Here is a 9,370-nt window from a genome sequence, read left to right on the forward strand (position 1 = left end):
TCGGGGGACAAATATAAGAGGACAACACAGGGGCAATCTACAAGGGGGGGCAACATAAGGGGGGCATATATAGGGGAACAACACAGTGGGGGCATCTACATGGGGGCAACACAGAGGGGCCATCTATAAGGGGGGCATCAATATGGGGGACAACATAAGGGGGGCATGTATAAGGGGGCAACACAGAGGGGCCGTCTATAAGGGGGGGCATCAATATAGGGGACAACATAAGGGGGGCATGTATAAGGGGGCAACACAGAGGGGCCATCTATAAGGGGGGCAACATAAGGAGGACAACATAGAGGGGCCATCTGTAAGGGGGGCAACACAGGGGGCTATCAAAAAGGGAGGGGGCAACATAAGTGGGCCATCTACAAGGAGAGGCAACATAAGGGGATCAACACAGGGAGGCATCTATAAGGGAGGGGGGGAAACAAAAGGGGGCCATCTATAAGGGGAGGCCATCTATAAGGGGGACAACACAGAGGGCCATCTAAAAGGGGGGCAGAGGGGGACAACACAGGGGGCATCTGTAAGTGGGAATACACAGAAATGGGCAATGTATATGGGACACTACACAGAGGGGGGCATCTATAAGGGGGACTACACGAGGGGGGGGCGTATACTATAGGGGATACACAGAGGGGACCATCTATAAGGGGGACATCAAAGGAGCCATCATAAGGGGGACTACACGGGGGGAATCTACTATCTACTACTATCTACTATCTACTACTATCTACTATAGGGGGGACTACACAGAGAGGGGCTGTCAAGGAGATGCACATGGGGCCATCTTTATGGAAGACTGAGCTAGGGACCATCTACACAGAGGGGGGCATATACTATCATGGGGATCACATAGAGTCAGCCTACCCACGTTAAGTGACTGTACCACCAGGCCCAGGCTGAAGCACTGGAGGCGGGCCAACCCACCCCCAGTGGGAAAAAACCCTAGCCCCTCCATGATGTGTCTCCATTAGAATCAATGGAACCCTATCATAGAGGGGCTAGGGTTTCTTCCGACTAAGGGTGGGTTGGCCTGTCTCCAGTGCTTCAGCCTGGGCCTGGTGGTACAGTCACTTTAATGAGGGTGTAAAGGGGCCAATACAGATGTGCAGTTTGTAGAGAGATGAGGATGGTGTCAGTGTGAGGAGCCTAATATGTCTGTCTGGCAGATTCTGTGGATTCGTGGCTCGGAGAAGTTCTCATAATGGCCCAGGATGGATGGAGAAGAAGATGAAAAGGAAACAACTGCGATCAGAGAAGACATCCCCTGTGAGTCACTTGATATAACTGCACTGTAATGTATATGGTGTACAGGACCTGTGTAGGGCTGGGTCAGCGTCTATATGACTGGATGAGGTGAAAGCGATCTGTGCACAGTGGATGTCAGTCAGTAGCAGTGGTGGTATTAGTCAGTAGCAGTGGTGGTGTTAGTCAGTATGTGGTTGTGTTAGTATGTGGTGGTATTATTTGTTACTTGTAATCTAGTACTGTGTTTTATTGGTCTTAGTATACTAGATTTGGACAGTAACAATATGGTGGTGATGGTAGTGGTTGCGGTGACTGGTTGCGATGATGGTGACTTACCATGTTTCTAATTTTCCTGAAGCCAGTAACATGGGTTTGATTTCCTTTGGACAATCAGAAGCGAGTCTATATGTTTGGTCCTTCTAACCTCCTGGTCTTCTCATCACAACCCCTTTGATGACAGCAGTGTTCACCATACCCCAACTGACGATGATAATACCTTCGCCTCTGACGACAATAATGACCCAAATGGATATGCTCTGTTTTCCCGGTGTGTGCTCTCTTCCGTTGATGAAAAGTTGAACTTAAGTGCACCTAAGTGCTCTGTTTGGAAGCAGTGGTCTATGTCCCCAGTACTACGTATAACTTCTACTCACGCTGGTGACTTGACCTATTGGACGCTTGAGTAATAGTGCCCGTAAACCTATCTGTGTAATACTATACTCGTATGTGGACGCTTGAAGAATAGTGCCCTTGAACCTGTATCACTACGGTATACTGCATTTATACCAATTTTTGCTTTTGGTAGCTCTACCAACACTTTGCTTGGATGTGGACAGTTTACGTTTAGTGCCCATCACGAAGATTACATGTGGACCACGGACCTGTCACCATGTTCTATACTGTCTGCTTGTTTGTGTATACCTTTATCTTCTTTATTTTTCAACCAAGTATTACATTTTCATTAATAGTATAATCCTCACTCTTGCTCCCAGGGTGTGTGTGATATGGCATGGATACAATGGCGCCCGCGGCAATGTATAACTGTTGGCATTAGATGTACTATTCGTTCCTATTTGCATGCACATAATTCATCGACAGCACTAGTCCTATAGTATGCGTTACTCTATTGACATGGTCGATTTGAATGTATCTCGCCCATGTATGTGTCGCTGTCCACCTGGATGTATTTATCTTGCTGACTGCATTTACAGCAGAAATCATTATATTGATATCAGCGACACTAGATTTCTATGGTACTAGATATATAGTTATCGGCGTCTCTAAACTTGTATTTTATTTTTATTTTCATCTTTATTTTTGGGACTAAAATATGTAGTAATGGTATTAAATATAAAGTGATTAGTGTATCTAAACATCCGTATTTTCCATTTTTTTAGCGGCATCAGATTTATAATGATCGGCAACTGTGAACTGATATTTTATTCCCGCGACTGTAATACTTAGTAATGGTATTAGATATGTAGTTACTGGTGATTCAAATTCTGCTTTATATTTCTATTACTGCAATATTTAGTGATGGGGGCAAATACTGGCTTTATGTCATGCATTTCGGTTGTACATTGTCGCCTATAGTTGGCTGTTTTGCTAGTGGCTCCGGCGCATGCACACTGTGCGTATCAGTTTGTGCTGCCGGTGTCGATCCATATGTCACACAGGGGCTTAGTGTAAGCCACTATATGCCATTTGCCCACCAGCTATAATAATTTTTGCTTCATACAAAAGCTTATTGTAAGCTATTATGTGCTGTTTGCTCACCAGTTGTAACTTTTGCTTTTTATTTTTTTGCCATTACCGCATTCACACAGGCGCAGTTTGGTGATTCGAATGCGGCGGATGCCATCTTTAATCAGGGAATCACTATATTATACCATGCATTGCCCAAAAATGCCTGCTGGGAGTGATCATTGCCAGCAGCTTCATGCGCATGCGCCGGTGTGTATTAGTACGTGCTACTAATGTTGCCTTATATGTGGTATTGCAACTTATTGCGGCACACGGCTTGCCCTCTTAAGGCAACTTCTGGTTTCATTCTTTGCCAGTACTTTGTCTGCACATGCGCAGTTTGAAGACCATCACGCAGCGGGCGCCATCTTGCTCTGGTCGCACACACCCTGGGAGACGGATTATCGCTTACAGTTGGCTGTTTGAATAATTACAATTTTGTATATGCAACAGGTGCTCCCCTAGTTATTACTGTAGATAAATAGGATCCCTGCATGTCATTCTGTCTCCCTGACGAAGTTCTGGTGGAACGTAACGCGTAGGGGGAATTATGGGCCGCAACGAGTCGCTCCTCTCCCTCTGTGTTTGGTGATATGCATTATTGATTTACTGTTTATTATTTCATGTCCTAGTCACCTGTATAATACACATATACACTTTTGCTTTTGATTTAGACTCTTTCTATTCATTGCTTATGTTGTTTACTCATCTTAAATTTATCTGAGGGTTGATGGAGCTACATTAGATGAACGTGTGCTGGCCTGGGGGTCCCCTATATTGTGTGGGTCCCACCGTGTTTTTCCCTTTTGGGAATTTTAAATGTTTTTAATTTGCAGGGATCTGTTTTCCTTTGCTATTCTTTTGTGTTCTTTGTAATTGTCTGGTTTACATTAATAAACTTATCTTTGTATTTTTCTATATTTGCTGGTGTGCTCCTATATATGACATATCTCTGTTCTTTAGTGGTTCATGTCAGGGCCGTTTTAATACATTGGTGGGCCCAGTGCACAGCCCTCAAGAGTGCCCCCCCCCCCCCCCCCCAACCCAACGTTATCAGAATCGGCGCTCCACACACAGTATAATGCCCTGAAAATGACCCAACACTGTATTAAGAACTCCAGTACATACGGTAGTTGCCTTATAACTAGAGATGAGTGACCCTGGAGCAGCTCAAGTCGATCCAAACGTTCAGCATTTGATTAGCGGTGGCTGCTGAAGTTTGATAAAGCTCTAAGGCTATGTGGAAATCATGGATATAGTCATTGGCTGTATCCATGTTTTCCAGACAACCTTAGAGCTTTATCCAAGTTCAGCAGCTTCAGCTAATCAAATGCCGAAAGTTCGGGTTCGGAACGACTCGAACCCGTTTCGCTCATCTCTACTTATAACCTTATAAAGATATCATCAATGATACCATTACATAATACCGCCACACCATGACCACTATCACTACAAACCCTATAAGAGAGTGCAATTACATCCAGTGACTCACAGGAGGCGTCTTCTCTGATCAGAGTGTTTCACCTTTTCTTTCGCTCCATCCAGCATGGGCCACCATGATGTCTCCCCTCGGCTCCAAAACATACAGTAACAAGGTCCCCTGTACCCCTATACAGTAGTTACCCCCCTATGTACCCCTATATAGTAGTTACCCCCCTCTGTGCCCCTATTTAGTAGTTACACCACTCTGTGCTCCCACTTAATAATTAGGTATGCTTAGTGCCCCAATATAGTAGTAAGGTCCCTATATAATAAAGGCACCTCTGTGCAGCCCCAATGTTAGTATAGCCCCCTGTGTGCTGCCCCAGTAGTATAGACCCCCTGTGTGCTGCACCCAGTAGTATAGAAAGCTGTGTGCTGCCCCCAGTAGTATATAGACCCATGTGCTGCCCCCAGTACTATAGACCACTAGGTGCTGCCCCCAGTAGTATATAGACCCCCTGTGTGTTGCCCCAGTAGTATATAGACCCCATTGTGCTGCCCCAGTAGTATATAGACCCCCTGTGCGCTGCCCCCAGTAGTATAAAGACCACTAGGTGCTGCCCCCAGTAGTATATAGACCCCTTGTGTGCTGCCCCTAGTACTTTAGACCACTAGGTGCTGCCCACAGTAGTATATAGCCCCCTCTGTGCTCCTCCAGTTATATATATCCCCCAGTAGTATATATACCCCCTGTGCACCCCCCAGTAGTATATACATATCCCCTGTGCTCCCCCGAGTAGTATATATATCCCCCGTGCGCCCCCAGTATGCTTTCCCAGTTATATATACCCCCTGTGCACCCCCCAGTTATATATATATATATATATATATATATATAGATATATATATCCCCTGTGCACCCCCCAATTATATATATATCCCTTGTGTGCCCCCAAGTAGTTTATAGCCCCCCATGTGTGCTCCCCGTTATATATACCTCCCTGTGCACCCCCAGTTATATATACCCCAGTGCACCCCCCAGTTGTATATATATCCCCTGTGCGCCCCCAGTAGTATATAGCCCCCCTCTGCGCTCTCCCAGTTATATATACCCCCTGTGCACCCCCCAGTTATATAAACCCCCCTGTGCACCCCCCAGTACTATATAGCCGCCCTCTGCACTCCCCCAGTTATATAAACCCCCCTGTGCACCCCCCAGTAGTATATAGCCCCCCCTGTGCACTCCCTGAGTTATAAATACCCCTGATGCACCCCCCCATAGTATATAGCCCCCGTTGTGCGCTTACCGAGTTATATATACCCGTGCCCCTCCCCAGTTATATATACCCCCTATGTGCTCCCTGTTATATATATATATATATACACCCTGTGTGCCCCCCCAATTATATATACCCCCTTAGCGTGCCATCCCCCCCCAGTAGTGTATAGGGCACCCCTAGTAGTATAGACCCCCTCTGTGTGCTGCCCCCATTATATAGCCCCCCTTTGTGCTCCCCCTTCCTGGTCTCCCATATAGCAAATAAAAAAAAAAAAAAAACTCGTATACTCACCTGGGTCTGCGCGTTCCTCTTCTCTTCACCTCATCCTGGTGGCCGAAGAAGCCGCCGTCCCCTCTCGCGATGCCGGCGCTGAGTGACGTTACTCAGTGCCGATACCACTACAGGAGAGCGGCTTCTTGTGACCGCAGGTAAAGCACTGCCTGCGGCCACCAGGATGACTGACAGGGAGGGAGCCAATGGCTCCCGACCTGTCAGTGACGCTGCTGCTGCCCGTACCTATGAGCGCTCGTTACGAGCGCTCATAGCTACAGTGCAGAGCGCAGGGGGGGAGGGCCTTCAGGGGGCGCCATGGATGGGTATCTTACCCATCCCGATGGCACCCCCCTGGCAGGCTGGTGGCCGGAGCCCTGTGCGACCGCAATGGTCGCACAGAGAAAAGGCCGGCCCTGCTCAGAGTGGGCCCGGTGCACGTGCACCATGTGCCCTCTGGTTAAAGCGGCCCTGGTTCATGTCTATTGGTTTGTCTTGGGAAGCACCCCATTCTCTCAATTTTTGGTAGTTCAGGCCCCCATTTCTTCTAAATATGGTTTCCTAGGTAGTGGTTGCGGTGTGGTGGTAATATTTCCCCCTTGTATACTGGTATTATTGGCAATATCTCACTATACAGGATTTGGTTAGTAACAGTATGGCGGTAATATGTATGGTGATAATATTTCCTATATACTTATATTATTGGTAATATCGGTCTCTAGCTATTATCTATGTATCGCATTGCTTGGTCGAGGAACGGGGGGGGGGCAGTGGGCAGCCTTCCCTATATGACTGTGCACCCAGAGAAAGCTCTCAGCCACTGATTAGGACCACTCACTGGACTTTTAATCCCCAAATTAAAAGGGGTTTAACCCCTTCATGACCAAAGGGTCATTGATGCACAGATGTCCAGGTCACAATGAAGCAGTGTCCTCCTCCTTGTCTTCTAAGAGCCATAATGCTTCTACTTTTCCATCTACAGGGCTGCTTGGGGCTTATATTCTGTACCATGATCTTTAGTTTTTATTGATATTATATTTGATGTAAATGGAATTTTTTAAAATCACTTTTTTTCTGATATATAATTCTGAAAATGTTGTGAACCTGGTGTCCCCCTCGCCCCACACTTTTTTTTCTTTACACTGTTTGCATTGCAGGAACAATATTGTTATATTTTAATGGACCGGACAATTATGCACACTATGATACTAAGTATGTTCATTATTATGATTATTAATTTATTTTACAATTTTTTTTTCTTGTAAAATGTGAAAGGGGCTGATTGCAACTTTTATTGAGGGAGGGGTTTATCATGTTTTTTAAAACTTTTTTTTTTTTTACACAATTTAAAGGGGTAGTGTGGCCGGGCGGACTGCTCCATAACTGTGCTCAGCCAACCGCGGCTGAGTAGCTGATGACGCGTAAGTATAATGCACCAACACTTCCGGGTCTAGCGTGGGTGGGGGGAAACACGGGGAAGGGGGCCATTCACATACATAACACACATTACAAAGTTGTATAACTTTGTAATGTGTGTTATTTTGGGAATAATTGTTTAGCGCCTCATTACCCATTTAAGTGCCCTTAGAGGACTTACATATACAATCATTAGAGTGCATATACTGATCACTGCTGTGCTATTGCATACATTGATTAGTATAATCAACGCTCTGCTCATAGAGTCTGCCTGAGGCTGTCTGTATGACCTGACTGCTGATCGGATGACACAGAAGTAAAAGGGCCTTTTACACGGCCCGATTGTCGGCTAGGAGCATTGAAACAGTGAAGCATCGGCTAGAAACAGTGAAGCAGCCCTGCGCACATTAAAACTCCTTTCATGCGAGAAACACATATATATATATATGTTCCTGCTGCACAGGGCATAGACAGTAGTAACATATATCACCGTATGGCTGATGTGAAGGGGTTGAATAAATAAAAGCTACACGGAGGGGGACATTTATGAAGTATCTTACGCCGGGCTTACAAATGTCCCTGCAGCTCCGGAGCGCAGGGGATTTATGAAGAGGCACATTGCTTCTACATAAATCCCGATCACACGGAGCCTGTCTGTGCGAAAATTTTGAAACCTACGCTAGCTCAGAGCTGGAAAAATGATATGCGGTGCACACAAAGGCTGCACCCTTTCTGCGTGCTGCTGCACTCCCCGTATCGCCCCCTCGTCGTTCCACTTGCGAAGGTGGCGCAGGCGGGGCAGATGCAAAAAGAATATTCGCAAATACCCTTTGCAAATATTTTTACGCCAATCTGCCCCATCTGCGCCTAAAAAAGGTTTTTTCGCCTTTTGATACATGTCGCCTTTTCCAAAAAAGTTATATATCAATCTGCTTCCCATCCCACCTGGAAACTGATAGATAATTGAGAGATACCAATGACACCAATTTCGAAGTGTACAGATAGGATTATGAGAAACGAAAACAAGACGATGACATTGGGACAAGTTTGGGTTATTTAATTTTTTTATTTTTTGGTGGGTTGGGTAAAGGGAAAGAACGTTTTTTTTAACTTGTAGGGTAAAGGGAAAAGTTTTTTCAAGGTTTTCTTTTTTTTCATTTTGTTGCTTTTTTTTTTTTAATTTTCTGTGCCTTTACACCTTGTCTTCTCCCTGAGGCAGTGCAGATTTTTTATTTTTCCACCACCACATGATGAAACTGAAAAAGATTAAAATGAAAACCAGTTATTTGCGCATGTGAGCAGATGTCCTCCGCACCATATGGTTTAGGTTATGTGCTGCATATGATAGCTGATCCTATTGATGGTATTTGCAATGTAATTATAGTAAATATTAATACTCCATCAAACTGACATAAACACTTGTGATTATGATTGACCCATAACAGATCTGTTTCTGCCAGATCAAGAGAAAAAGCATCATATACTCTAACAGATCTCATGGCCTGTAATGGCATTGGTCAGGTGTCTAAATTTTTTGCTAGGTGAAATAAAGTAGACTATGATATTCTACCTATGATATTCTACCCTTTATAGGCAATAAAATCCTAACACAACTGAAGATAATTGGAGAGAACCAATAGGTCTAATTTAAATATTTTTTTTTTGAATCATAGAGGAAAACTCCAGTGTGAACAGACACTAAATAGAATCAGTTTAAAAAATGTTATATTACAGAAATCAGGTTTAGAAACGTATCCGGATTTTCTGGTAAGAGATTTCCATGATTTCCATGATGATTTCCATATTTAAGTGTTACTTACTAGGGAGGAGCGAACCGAACCGTTACCAACCAGATTCGTTACGAACTTTGCAAAAGGTTCGGTTCGGTACCGAACCGAACTTTCAAAAGGTTCGTGACGAAGTTCGTTAAAACCGCAACGGCGTCGCAAAACTGTATTGTTTTCACAGAATGGAAAAGGATA

Source organism: Dendropsophus ebraccatus, chromosome 8 (genome assembly GCF_027789765.1).
Source record: "Dendropsophus ebraccatus isolate aDenEbr1 chromosome 8, aDenEbr1.pat, whole genome shotgun sequence".
Taxonomy (NCBI): domain Eukaryota; kingdom Metazoa; phylum Chordata; class Amphibia; order Anura; family Hylidae; genus Dendropsophus; species Dendropsophus ebraccatus.